We start from the raw sequence: 14,995 nt of genomic DNA, 5'->3' as shown, positions 1-14,995 counted from the left end.
GAAAGCCGGTCCCTGTATCAAAAAGGGTTGAGAAACACTGCTTAAGAATGCAGACTTTGGAGTAGGACTTTGGAGTTTGGTCCCCCCAGGTCTTTTTCTCCTGGAAAGTGTTAAAGATGCTGCCATGGTGGCCTGAAATTAACACTGTAAGGGGGATGGTATACTTTCAGTTCTTGGCTCCTGAGAGTGGGTTCCTGAGACAGGAGAACCCATAGGATATATCTTGACACCATGAGTGCCCTCAAGGGTAGGAAATCTAGGGAGTAAAATTATCTCACCATTGTGTAGAAAGAGCTGTGAGTTTTTGCTTGGAGTCAGCATATGGTAACAAGTGTATAAATGCAAAGCTATGGAGGCTATGCAAAGGATGGGGTCAGGAAGAAGCGAGTATCCCATGAACGAACACTGGCATCAATATGCTGCCTATCTTTCCAGCTTGTTCACAAGCTTAATTCCCCCCACAACTTGAAGGTTCCTAGCAGATTTGGATGTCCACAGAGGAGACAAAGGTCACAGAAGTGATAAGAGTCAAAACTACACCTGTATGATTTTCTCCAAAGCATCAAATCTGTTGGCTTAGGATGAAATTTGTCCCAGTTCAGAGGGCCTAAGCAATGCCCTGTACAGCACTGAGATATCTAACATTTGTGTTGGACATCATCCCATGACATCTTTGTCCTGCTGAGCTGGACCTATTGAGAGCAACTTCTCATATGTATTAATGTGTGAATATGTTGCATTCAGATACCACAACTGAACATCTCATTAGATAGATGTGGGATATTGGCAGTACCCTATTCTGACCCTGATTAATATTTCTAGTATTTTTTCCTACTGTTTAGTTACTTTTTTTACAAGAGGTACCTGGCTGGAAGATTCATCCTGCTTTTATCATGACATCATTACAGTGGATGTTGAGCACTGAAGTTATAATGCAACATTTTGCTCTTTCACTTTGTGAGATGATATCATCTCCATTGAAATGGTACAAACGGCTTCAATGGGTTTTACATTTCTATGCTGATGGTCTCCAGAGCTGGTGGTTCCACTACGAGACAAGAACATCAAGATCAATCAAGAGTATTAATCAGTAAATACTATTGTTAAAGCCACACTTATTTTTGGGATCTTTCCTAGGTCCTTTTGAGTGTAGACACAGCTATTACATTAGCTTCTCTCCCAATGGTTGATATATCTCATGTTTATGATGAGTTTTAAATATATTTGCTAAGGAATTCTTAGGCTCTTTCTTTCCCTTCCCAATTACAGAGAAATGGCCCTCCTCTGGACCCAGAGTTTTGTCAGTCTGCATTCTAATTCTTTGATTTATTGTTGAGGTGCAAACCCAGTTTCCTTCAATATCTGTCTTCTGTCACTTGCCCTCATGTAACTCCGAGGCAAATAAATCTTTGCTCAAGGCAATAAATCCATTGCCATTTCTCCAAGGTTTTATTTTCTCCCTTAGTGACCTCTTGTTCCTCCTGTTTTTGACACATCTCCTGTGTGCATTAACCAAATATGCAATCATCTTTTCATTCTCTATCTTTGCTTTCCTTATGATTTTTTACACTTCATTAAACTTCCCTCTATAATTGCACCTCTTTGTTATTCCAAAGTTTTATGGTTCTTTCCTCTCCTCTATCACTTCTTGTGTTTTTGTTATTCACGTTAGCTTTTTTGACACTGTACTCCTAGTACATTTTCTAGGTGTCAGGCAAGCTCTTAGGCCTAACCTAATTTATCTTTGAACACTTTCCATTTCCACGTTATCGCTTTACTCCAGTGAATTCCATCCAGAAGTTCCTGTTCTTCTAAAATTTGCTGTGCTGCTTTTATTCAGTGTTCTCCCCTTTCGTCTTATTTTAGGCATCATTATAAACCTGTATGTTAGATATTGAATGCTTGCATGAGCACAACTCATTTAAGACTACAGTTTTGTCATGACTGCTGTGGGTGGGTTATATGACAAAATTATATAATTCCCTATACGTTAATTGTCATACTGGATCACTCCAGCAGTCCATCTAGTCTGATATCCTGTCTTCAAAAGTAGCCAGTCCAGATGGTTCAGAGGAAGATGAAGAAACTCCATGATGGAATAACCTGTCTAAAGGAAAGTTTCTTCCTAACTCTTGTCAGTTAGTGGTTGGCTTATACCTTGAAACATTATGTTTGTATCTCCTATGCGTTATATCTTATCAAATGTAGCTGCAGGTGTTCTCAATATCAATATAAATGCCTAATCCTTTAAAAATCCTATTTATCTCTTGGCCTCAGTGCTATCTTGTGGCAATAAGTTCTATGGGCTAATTATTTATTGTGTAAAAATAATTATTTCCTTTTATCATTTTTATATTTATTGCCTTCCAGTTTCATTGTATACCCCTTTATTCTCGTGTTATGAGAGAAGATGAAAGGAACACCTTCTCTATACCATTCCCTATTTTATATACTTCTGTCATGTCACCTTTTCTTCATCTCCCCATTACACTAAACAGCCTTTATGGTTTTAGTCTCTCCTCACATATAATTTTTCCCCCAAGCTCCTGATTATTCTCATTGTCCATCTCTGGACCTCTTCTATTTCTAGATCTTTTTTCAGATGGGGTGACCAGAACGGAACACAGCATTTGTGCTAAAGTCAGACCATACCTTTCTATCTCAGTCCTATACAGCTAAACATTTTGTTTTCTTCTTTTGACCACTGCAGATCAATGAGCAAATGTCTTAGTTGACCTGTGCACAGCACACCTGAGTCTTTTTCCTCAGAAGCCCTGAGATAATTAAGTGATAAGCACAGTATAAAAACCTATACAGGAAAGAATTTCCTGAGAAATTACAACTAATTTGGAACCCAGACATGCATGAGTAGTTCAGTTTTTTCCTTCCAGTGTGCATTACTACTTTGCATGTATCAGCAATTAATTTCATCTGCCATCATGCTCTTCCTCCTCTATCCTGAGTCCAGCAGGGGGTCATTGATAGCACAGGAGAGAAAGGTTCTCTGCTCTCAGTTCAGTTGCTTGGTACCAGACCCAGCATGGCCCAGAGCTGTCATAGCAGGAGAAGTCCTGCTCAGCCCCATGTTGGAGCATGCTTAGTGTGGATAGAATCTTGGGGGAATTTAGCTGCTAAAATCTAAAAAATCTCACTGAGCATGTGCGAACTGCAATTTTTCCAAAGGCTTATAACTTGGCCAAATTTGGGCAGATTTTCACAGGGAGGGCAAAAGGCACATCCATAACACAAAGTCTGCCCCCTGTCAAATGTCAAGACCCTTCTACAAAGCATGGGGATGGGCTACGTTTACGTTCCTCCTTTGTTCCTCTTTTTCTTCCAGCAGCATAAGAGATCAAGTTTAATGTACTCTCCAGGAGCTCTCAGTCCTTTCCCTTGTAGGTTTTTTCCCCTCCAATTCTGTGCTACTCACGGAGGAAACATCACTTGCTATTTGGGGACTCAGACCACAGCTCTGCCTTCCATTTTCTTTGACGCTCCAAACAAATAGCACCTTGTTTTGATGCTCCATCTTTACTTGTCTACCATGCCCTGTTTGTTGAATGCTGGAGCCTACACAGGTGTAGGCTGGAGGTGGGAAAACCATTCTAATGAACAATTTTGTAATGGATTTTGCCTCTATTCCTGCTGAGGAACTGTCAGTGAACAGACTGGGACTGTTTCAAACGTATTTGTTACCCACGATCATTCTTGGTCTAGAGTTTGCTCATAATCAGTTTGTTGTGATTACTTGATGACAGAATTCAGGCCTGTATTTTCAAAAGTGACTGGGGAGGTGGGGGACACCCATCTTGAGACTCTTTAAAGGGGTCTGATTTTCAGAGAGCAGGTGCTCAGCACTTTCTGAAACTCTGGCCCTTTAAGGTATCTCACTCAAAATCAAGTGACTCTGGAAAGTTTCTAGCTCTTCTGACTGAGCACACAGGTCACCTGGCATATTTCTAATTCCTGATTGGATAAATGCAACTCTTAGATGCCCATTTCCAGGGTGGATACTTGGGCTGATGAGTTTGAAATTTGCTTTCCAGAAAATTTCTGCCATGTTTGCTTAACATAGGCAGACTCGGTGAATACCTCTGCCAGTAAACCCACTGGTTAGAGTTTTCATGGGACGTCAGCACTCATGGGGCACAGACAGTCTTAAACGTAGAACGAATGTATGTGAATATCCCTGGGGAAGTGTTTGCAGGATTTTCTCAGCTCTAATATAGATATCTACCTCCCCTCCCAAATCACAGTCAGAGCAAGATTATTACAGAAATCAGGTGGGTGAGGTAATAGAATATGAAAAAGATATTCTCATCCACCTTGTCTCCCAATCTCCTGGGCTCACATCTACAGCTGCAAAGATTATGGCAGACATTGTCCTCTTATTCTGTTACCTTACAATTTCAGCTGTGTTAGCAGGCTTCTGCTCTTGGAACACCTTAAAAAATGTGCTATTTGGATACAATTCATCCTTCACTGCAAGTCTAAGAGAGGAACTGTAAAGGTCTCTGAGGCAGGGACTGGTGCTTTGTGCTGTGTTTGTACAGAACCTGGCACAGGGGGTCCTGGCAGGGGCAGCTTTACCAATTTTGCCGCCCCAAGCAGTCGCTGCCGAATTGCCGCAGCCGCAAGCCACCGCAGCGGGAAGAGGAGCGGAGCGGCCGCCGAATTGCCGCCGGGGGACACGGGCTGCCACCCCATTCTGAATGCCGCCCCAAACACCTGCTTGGAAAGCTGGTGTCTGGAGCTGGCCCTGGGTCCTGGTCCTGACTGGGGCTCCGAGGCACTATGGTAACATCAAGTAAAAAGAAGAAGACTGGCAGTGAGTTTGCAAAGCTGGGGCAGCTTGTCAGAGCATGAAGTTGGTCTGTTCATTATGCATCACTTGTCTTCTCTAAAGTGTGCTTCTCTTACGCATCATTCCTTCTGAAGCATCCGGCACCTGCTACTGCCAGAGACAGGACACAGGGCTAGATGGACCACTGGCCTGACCCAGTCTGGCCGTTCTTCTGTTCTTACCTGTACTTAACTATTCACCATTTCCTGACCTGGCTTGTTCTGACCATTTGGACTGGTACACAGGAAATGTAAGCAAGCTTTCCTGGACTGCCCAGATAATACAGGGATGGCCCCTTTGGGAAGGCTAACAAAAACAAATACTGAGATGTGCATTGTGTTTGTACATGCTGAGTCAGCATGATCTGATTTCTGTTCCTGGCTCTGCCTCAGATTCCCCATGTGACCTTGGACAAATCATTTAGTCACTCTGTGCCTCAGTTTCCCTACCTGCAAAATGGGTATAATAATTCCTATTGCACTGTGATGCAGTATGACGCTTAACTCTGTAATGTCTGGAAAGGGCATGAAGGTTCTCAGATGGAAGGTGGTGCAGAAATGCAAAATATTGTTCTGAGTAATTCATGTTCATACCTGCCCTTGTCCAGGTATTTATGCAAGGAGAGAGAAACGTCACAGGTGGGGAGTGGACAGATGGCAGCATTGGCACACCAGGGCATACTGCAGGGATTGCACCATATAGCACAATAGGGCGTATGGAGGATGGATTTAGAGGAAAGGGCCCCCATGGGACGCTGGCAGGCACCTGGCTGGGCAACCACGTTCCTCAAGCTTGGAGGAACAGCAGCACGTGCCCCGGCGCCCGACAGTGTCTTGCAGCATCGCACCCAGAGCCATCCTTCTCTTTGTGGTAAAGGCTTCATGTAGAGCAGAAGTTCTCAGACTTCATGCACCATGCCCCCCCCCACCCCCCGACAACAAAAACTACTACATGATCCCCCCTTCCCCCAGCACAGGGCTGAAGCAGCAGCTCAAGACCCCTGCTGCCCCAGGGGGCTCGGGGTGGGGCTGAAGCTGCAACTCAAGGTCCCTGCTGTCCCAGGCAGGTCAAGGGGGATGAAGCTGGCCCAAGCACCCCACCACTCTGGGCGGAAGCCCTCAGGCTTCAGCCCCAACGAGTTTAACACTGGCCCTGGCGGTCCCATTAAAACAGGGTTATGAACCACTCTGGGGTCACGATCCACAGTTTGAGAACTGCTGATGTAGCAGCATCTTGCCACTACATCAGTTGTGTTGGCCTGTCTCTGCTGGGGCAGGACTTGTGCTGTTTGCTAAAGCTGAATACCACAGGGGCAGATTGGAAAACTTCTGAATGGTTGAAATAAAACTAAGCCTGTCCAGATTCCAGTCCTCTCTTAAATTTGTTCAAGGTTACTGGGCAACGTGAAAAAAGATCCAGTACACAAAGCAGCAGCAGTTTTTAATATTGGCTAGTCAGTTTTTAGACATTCCCTGAAATTATATGAATTGCAATTAATTAAATGGAGATTAATGTGGCTATCCATCCTTTGGAATGCCTCTGCACTAATGAGTATTTTAACATAGGCCTGAAATTCCTACCATAACTTGCAATATCATTGCTTTTACTTTAGATATTACTTCGAAGCATTTGTGGGTGTATATGTATGTGACAGACATTTTGATGATCTCTGGCTTATTTTTTGTGATAGCAGAAATGAGAGAAAGAGCGATACAGAGAGAAATCTCGTACAGAAGCTTATATGATATACTAGACCTATCACAAGAGTTGACATGATAAATCAAATATCATATACACCATCATGTAAATAAATACACAGTCAGACTTTTTTCAAGTACGTAGTATTTGCTGTATGTATGTAGGTGGCCAGTACTGGATCTTTATAGTCTTATCATTTAAGTGTGAATTTAGACAATGTTTAAAGTGACAATTATTTAATAGGCTAGAAGAAGCCTCTTGGGGCTGTTATTATCTCTCGTGCAAATGCACGTGAAGACAATTGGAAAATGCATATCATGTTCTTGATGGAATGCATAGTTTCTGTGGAGATGCGAAGGGCCTTTGTGTTGTGTCATTCCACAGCTGACTGCTAGTGCTAAGCTGTGTGCGCTCCGTGTGACATGAGCATTGGTTAATAGAAGAAGGAGGAGAGTGGATCCCTGGGGGCTCCAGACCAAAAGCCTTACTTACAGGAGAAATTAATCTACAAATTGGATTGGGGGGAACTATAGTCCAGTCTACGAGCTGGAATGGCTAAGTGGGAAATGGCCCAGAAATCCAAGGTAAGTTAAAGATGAGAGTAAAACTTTGGGAGATGGTTTCGATGAACCTGCCTGGGCAGTTTCAGTCATTAATAGTGAATATTGTAATGTGATGCTGTTCCACTTTTAAGCTACTCGCCTTTCAGGAAACGAGAGCATCAGGTCTACTACTTAGTGGGGAAGGAGAGCTAATAATTGGCAATACCAAGAAGGCTGAGGTGTTTAATGCCTATTTTGCTTCAGTCTTCATGAAAAAGGTTAATTGTGACCAGATGCTTAACACAATTAATATTAACCACCAGGGGGAAGAAGCATACGCCGAAACAGGGAAAGAACAGGTGAAAGAATATTTAGATGATGTCGATGTATGCAAGTCAGCAGGGACTGATGAAGTTCATCGCAGGGTACTTAAGGAATTACCTGAAGCAATCTTGGAACCATTAGCAATTATCGTTGAGAACTCATGGAGGCCAGGGGAGATCAAAGAGGCCTGGAGAAGGGCAAACATAAGACCTATCTTTTAAAAGAATAACAGAGAGGACTCGGAGAATTATAGACCAGTCAGCCTAATTTCAATACCTGGAAAGATACTGGAACTAACTATTAAACCACCAATTTGTAAGCACCTAGAGGATAATGGGGTTATGAAGAATAGCCAGCATGGATTTACCAAGAACAAATCATACCAAACCAACCTAATTTCCTTCTTGACAGAGTTACTGGCCTAGTGGTAGTGGGGAAGTAGTAGACATGATAAATCTTGATTTTAGTAATGCTTTTGACACAGTCCCACAGGACATTCTCATAAGCAAACTAGGGAAATGTGATCTGAATGAAATTTCTATAAGGAGGTGCACAACTGGTTGAAAGACCATACTCAAATGGTAATCCTACAGATTGTGAGGGTGTATCCAGTGGGATCCTGCAGGAGTCAGTTCTGAGTCTGGTTCTGTTCAATATTTTCATTAATGACTTGGCTAATGGAGGCTTATAAAATGTGCAGAGGACACCAAGCTGGGGCCGGGGGCTTGCAAGCATTTAGAAGGACAGGATTAGAATTTGCAGGGACCTTGACAAATTGGAGAATTGGTCTGAAATCTACAAGATGAAATTCAATAAAGACAAGTGCAAAGTACTTCACTTAAGAAAGAAAACTCGACTATATAGTTACAAAATTGGGACTAACTAGCTAGATAGTTGTACTACAGAGAAGGATCTGGCTGTTATAGTGGATCACAAATTGAATGTGAGCCAACAATGTGATGCAGTTTCAAAAAAGGCTAATATTCTGAGTGTATAAATAGGAGTGTTTTATGTAAGAACAGGAGGTCGTTGTCCCCCTCTACTAAGCAGTGGTGAGGACTAAGATAGAATAGTTTTGCATCCCACACTTTGAGAAAGATGGACAAATGGGAGACAGTCCAGAGGAGAGCAACAAAAATAATAAAAACATTTAGAAAACCTGACCTCTGAGGAAAGATTAAAAAAACTGGGTATGATTAATCTTGAGAAAAGACTGAGGGAGGGAATCTGATAATCTTCAGATATGTTAAAAGTTGTTATTAAGAGCACACTGAAGGTAGGACAAAAAGCAATGGGCCTATTCTACAGCAAGGAAGATTTAGGTTAGATATTAGGAAAAACTCACTGTAAGGATAGTTAAGTACCGTAATAGGCTTCCAAGGGAGGTTGTGGAATCCCCGTCACCAGAGGTTTTTAAGATCATGTTGGACAAATACCTGTCAGTGGTGGTCTAGGTTTACTTGGTCCTGCTTCAGTGCTAAGGTCTGGACTAGATGACCTCTCAAGGTCCCTTCCAGCCCCATAGTTCCATGATTCCATGTACTGCAAAGTGAGGAACCTCTGAAAGTGTAAGGAACAAATGCTAGGGATTCTTTAGTTCATGTCTGTAAAAGGCTTTGAAGCGCTAAAGCACTATATAAGGGCTCAATATTATTACTACTAATTAGCAAATAATACAGTGCAACAACGCCATGAATAGGGGGTGGGGAGGAAGAGAGCCTGGCACTGCCCCAAAAGCTGGCTCCATGGCTAGATGTCACCACAAAGAAGAGGCACGCCTGGCAAGAAAAAAATTGTAGGAGGTTCTCAAGATTACAATCTTACACTTGTGCTTATTGTGTGTTCTTGCTGCAGCCCACAAGTGCAGACTCGTGCTGTACCCCTTTCTGCTCTTGTTACAGCCTTTGGGCTAGATTCAGAAGCAGAAATAAGTCCCAACTGACTCAGGACTTTTTTTTTATTTATTCGACTCAATAAAAATCTGTGATTCATTAAGTGCTTGTCGTGTTTTGATGATTGATCAGTTCCTGATTCATGTGCCAGCCAAATTTAATAAAAGGAGCTCTATTCTTGGGAAATGAGCTCGTTACCATGCCAACTATCGATTTTCCCTGACAAGCTGCTGTAAGTCGCAAAATGGGGCCCTGATGGGCAGGTCTGTCTCCCTGCCAGCAGGAAATGGTGCCTATTTCATTCAACCTTTTTATTTTAAAGGGTTTGGAGACAACTCTATATTTTTTAATACTGCATCTATGTCGTTCTTTGGGAAAGGCCCTAGAGTGCCCCAAACTATTGGAAATTGTCCAGAGACTTTATCTGACTTACCAGCATTACAGTGGTGAAAATATAACAGAAGAAATACTGAGCTATAGACCTGTATGTTGACCATCATGCTGTTTGTTGCACCCTTGCCACAGAGAGAGAGAGAGGCTAAAGCGGAGCATCTATTGTTGTCTCATTGTCCCAAGGCCAGACCGCAGAGTCATTGGGCAGGTTGTCAGGTGCCATAAGCCTACCTCTGGTTTGGTGTGCATACATTGTTTATCGACATCCACTGGTGTCCACAGATGCTGCATCTGCCGACGCAAACAGGCATTTGCTTGGCAAATCCAATCATTGCATGCCCAGTTGCCCCACTTTTGTATTCAGAGATCTTGATTCCATCAACTGAGGCTGTGTCTACATAAGGATTCCCCCCCGCCCAAAAAAACCACCCCATTGTTGCTACCACCAGTCCAGATCATAGGAACATAGGAATCACCAGCCTGGATCAGGCCCAAGGGCTATCTAGCCCAGTATCCTGCCTCCAACGGTGGCCAGCACCAGATGCTTCAAGGGAAGGTGTAAGAACCCCACAGTAGGCAGCCTAGAGGTCTTCCCTATAGGTCTCATCCTGATCTCCGTGCATAAGATTAGATTCCCTGACACTAATTTATATTCACATAGAGTATGTCACTTGGAGCAGGGTGTGTGATTCCCAGCTCAGTGAGATCTAGTGTACTCAGAATCTAGTGCACATCTGATCGTACTTGGGGCAGCGAGCCCTTGGTGCCTGCACTACTGTGGCTCCCCAACTATTTTTAGCACACTAGCTCAATGACAGCTAGCATCACATCCCCAGCTCCAAGCGTAGACATACCCTTAGATGCCCCTTCTTCCACTTCCTTCTGCATCCTCATCGAAAGTTAGAGCCACTTAGCCCCCTTCCGCTTAGGCTGAGCAGGTGTAAGCAGGTATGGGGAGCCTAACAGAGAGCGGCAGAGCCTACGTTAGAATAAGGTGGTCTTTAGGATACCACCTTATGTGCCACTCTTGAACTTGGCCCAATATAAATACGTGTGTGTGTGTGTGTGTGTGTTTATTGCCAGCGGATAAAGGCTGGGGTAAGTGGCCAATAGAGATTATGGAGCTCAATAACTTTTCTTGTTCATTTATATCTTAAAACTAGAAGGAAAAAAAACCTTAAACCCTACTGGAGTGACTTGAAAGTAGCTAATCGTGACTCAGCTAGTCCATGTAACCACATGCGCCTCTCACTGCTGCCCGAGTCCCCTGCTCCCCATTTCCTCCATTTAGTTGTTGCAGCCACATTGTAAGGTCTCCGGGTCAGGGATGTCTCCAACTATGTGTTTGTGCAGCTCTCAGCACAATGGTACCCTGATCGTGATGGGTGAGCCCTCTGGGTGCTCTTTTAATACAGATAAATACTCATCAAGCACACCATGTATGTGGCAGTAATATTCATGTGCCAAATCCCATTGATTCGACTTGTTCCCCTGCACCCTGTCCCGCTATTCTGTCTCCATCAGGACTTATTCTGACATTTCCAACCTCTGTGGGCGTGAGACCAGACTAGCCCCTTTGACAACCTCTCAATAAGCAATAAATCAACATATTTTTCAAATGCCAGCTGCTGGACAGGGGTTTACTTCTCCCCGCTCCCCTACATATATGCATGGAAAATTCCCCAAAACTGCACTAGTCTGAGATGGAGGCACCTATCATTCCCAGAACAGTGGCAGATTCAAGGGCTGGTGTTTGTGGTTCAAAAAGATTAAAAATGAGATTTTATTTTATTATTTGTATCGTGGTAGCCCCTGTCATGGGCCAGGGTGTTGTATGAACACAGAGCAAAAAAGATGGTCTTTGCCCCAAAGATCTTACAATCAAAGAGTAAGACAAAAGATGGTACAAACAGACAGATGGGAGAGCAGAAGGAAGCAATGAGTCCATATTGCACACTAGCTACCATTATTTGATTCCCTGCCAGCCTTGCTTCTAGCATTGGAATGTTCCAAACCATTGGACGTCAAAGTCTCATGTTCTTCTCTACAAAAAAATGTTTAGTTCATTTTTAGAGGTTTTTAAAATGTATTAGCTACACAGGCTCTCTCTCAAGCATGGCCAATTGCACCGATTGTAACTAAGACTTTACAGGTGTAAGCATAAGGAAAACTGGCCCAAAACAATATTTTAACACTCTCAAAAACTTTCCTAACATCGTCCATTCTGTACAGTAGGTGCAATGTGCAGAATGCCTGGTGGGGTTTATAAGGATCTTAATGACATTTGCCTGCATAGCTCACTCATAGCTGTGCCACAGCAGCAGCAGCATTTGTCATTATTTATTCTTTTCTGTTGCACCAGGGCCTGCAATATACTAGGCACTGCCTACACAGAGAAAGGTTCCATCTTTGTCCCTAAGAACCTGGGATTTAAGGACACAACAAATGAGGGTTAGAGGAGAGGGCTACCCATGCAATCAAAAATAGTTTGCTTGTGAACATATATGTACTGTCACCAACTGTCCCTTTACCCAGTTAATAGTTGGTGAAAATCTCATGGTTATTGCAGTTACATGTGGGTTTTGTGAGGCGATAGGAGGGAAAATAGGGTAGTGGCCAAGAGGACTCATCTAGGGAGGCTGTTGTCAGGAATCAGAGCCTGCAGTCGAGCTACTCTCTGGGCTCCCCAACAAGCACAGCTGGCCTGCAGTAGATTGGCTACATCATTTGATTGGCTGGCAATGCCAGCTCTTAAGCCCTGCAGCAGTTTGGTGGCTGCTCAGAACATTTCCCCATTGCTGTGATAGTTCCTGTGTATGCTTGTATCGGGCCTTGCCCCTGTTTCGCCTTGTGCCAGGTAACAGTCCTGACCCTCGGCTCCTATTCCTGACTTCTGATTTCAGCTTGGACTGTTGGCTCTGGTGCCTGACCTCTGACTCCAGCTCTGATTCCTGGCTACCAACTCAGGCTCTAACCACTGGACCTGTCCGTGGCTCCACTCACTAGGCCTGACTGCCCACACCCAGTCAGTGACAGATGTTCCCTGTGGCAGGGGTGGCTTGGAAGAAAGCAGGAAGGTAAGTGGATGAACAGCGGAGAGAGGCATGACAAGGCCGATAACAAGGCCTCTTGTGAATAATGTGTCCATTCCAAACTCATGTCAGTATAACCTTTATGCCACACAATCATGTATTTTCTCTCTCCATTGGTCTGAATGTGTGTATTGTGTATGTGCAGATTGATATCCTAATTCTACTGGAGTACCAAGGAGCTCTGGCATCAACCGGGACCCTGTTGGGCTAGGTGCTGAACAAACACTGTGTGCGTCTATTACACCCCACCCCGCAGCTAAAAATCCAAATACTATAAACCCATCCCCAAGTTGCACCTATTAGTTAAACCCCTCATAATTTATACCACTTGGTAGCCTGTGAATTTACATTTTCTCCTCAATCCTTTTGCGTCTGTGGAAGAATGGATGAGAGAGAGAATGCTGTTAGACACAATTTAGATAACTGTATATTTCAAAAGTTGTGTGACACTCTCCAATTCCCTGATTTTAAGGATGTCATTGGATAGCATCTCATAACCCTAATCTGAGATCTACCATTCCTAAATCAACGAGTAACTAGCATGGCTAAGAGGTCAAGACTTAAAGTAAGGTAAATACCAAATTATTTGCAGTGACATTTTCAAATTTTTTTTCAGCTCAGTTCTGTGCTATGGGCTACCTGCACACAGCACCTGAAAGCCGAACACGCCCGTACAAAACTGGCACTTTGGAGGTATTAACCTGTGCTGCTGTCCGCATTTCTGCAGTCCTTAGAAGTCCTGCAGTCAGTACTAACTGGAAGGAATTACTACTTTATCTGCTTCCAAGGAATATTTTCCTTCTATTGAACATCCTCTAAGCCATATGCATTCATCCCCAATTCAACCCCCTCCCCTCCTCTCCTTCAGAGGTTCTGCGCTAACATGCCTGGCCACTTGGCAGACATGCCTGTGAAGCTTATTGACACTACCCATTGCATGGAACGGGTATTTAACAAAGGATGTAATTTCTTTGGTGACGTTTAATAATCTAGGGGCTGGTTCCCCATTGCGTTACTCCAGCTTCATGTCAAGGTAAATCCATTGACTTCAATGGGACTTAATCATGTGCTTATAGTGCTGTATTGAATGGGGATGGTGTTAAGCATATGAAGTTAGGCATGTGAATCAGTGCATTGAGTTGGGGCCTAAGACAAAACTCCTCTTAAAATCCAGTGAAGGTTTTGCTTGAGTAGGGACTGTGGGATGAGCCCTGTGATGACGATGTTCTGCAGATTCTGTCAAGATTTAAAAAAATGTTACCAACTTCCTGTAGGCTACCGTAACGGGGTCCACTCACCACTCTGGCAGCTCCTCAGCCTGTCTTGGGAATTAGCTCTGTGGTTGGGTGTGTCCCCTGTGGGTGGTGCATTGCCGCCGTGACTCCCACTCTGGACCCACATCTCTCCAAGGATCGCAGGGTCCTCTTCAGCGACACAGCCCACCGGCCATGCCACACACTGTACTCCCCCCTTCCGGGGGGGCCTGCAGTGTGCTGTTCAGCCACTTCCCATCAGTAGCTCCGGCACCCTCTTTACCCTTGTATCAGGGCCGCAGTCTGCAACCCGCCAGCAGCCAGCCAGGAGCTATCTCTGGCTCCCTCGGCCCCTGTTTGCAGCACTGCTCTGTCCAGGGTGCTGGCAGTTCTCTTGGCCCTTCAGGGACACAGTCCATCCTTCCTTCCTCCCTGGGTTCCCCACAGAGAGAACTGCCTTCCTCTACCTTGCAGCTCCCTTTTTATATGGGCCTACTTGGCTCTGACTAGCTGCTCCCTTCAGCCCTCCTCTGATTGGCTGCCTCTGGCGCAGCCTCCCTAGGGCTGCTTTTAACCCCTTTTCTGCCAGTGAGAGGCAGCCACCCTATCACAGCTTTGAACTTTCAAAGCTTTGGACTACAGTCTATAGAGATCTCAAGATGGGATATACAGTTACATAGCTTGTCATATGCCAACAGTGGGCACATTTTGCAATTAATATTGGAGACCTCAGACTCCTGACTCTGTAAAGCACACAGAAAGAGGAAAGATTTCAGCATTGCTCGCTGGCAATAGGAATGCAATTTCTGTTATTGTCAATGGGTATTCCAAGCCAAATCCCTTCTGCACAGAGCTAACATTCCCATCTGAGATAACTGAACCATAAAAATGTTGCAACAAATTCATCTGGATTATGATTAGACAGATTATCAGATTCGAAAATACCTCATGCTTAAGA

The 14,995-nt window shown here is 44.1% G+C and overlaps 1 long non-coding RNA gene across 1 annotated transcript in view; it reads left to right on the top strand.

Moving 5' to 3' along the window:
* Positions 1-14,010, top strand: part of LOC140916737 (uncharacterized) — a 64,796-nt gene extending 50,786 nt beyond the window's left edge. The window contains exons 2-3 of the long non-coding RNA XR_012160632.1: positions 12,596-12,769; positions 13,401-14,010. This is a non-coding gene — a long non-coding RNA (uncharacterized LOC140916737). The remainder of the gene's footprint in view (positions 1-12,595; positions 12,770-13,400) is intronic.
* The last annotated feature ends 985 nt before the right edge of the window (positions 14,011-14,995 follow it).

This window comes from Lepidochelys kempii, chromosome 9 (assembly GCF_965140285.1).
Source record: "Lepidochelys kempii isolate rLepKem1 chromosome 9, rLepKem1.hap1, whole genome shotgun sequence".
Classification (NCBI taxonomy): Eukaryota; Metazoa; Chordata; order Testudines; family Cheloniidae; genus Lepidochelys; species Lepidochelys kempii.
This window is presented reverse-complemented; position numbering and strand designations above follow the sequence as displayed.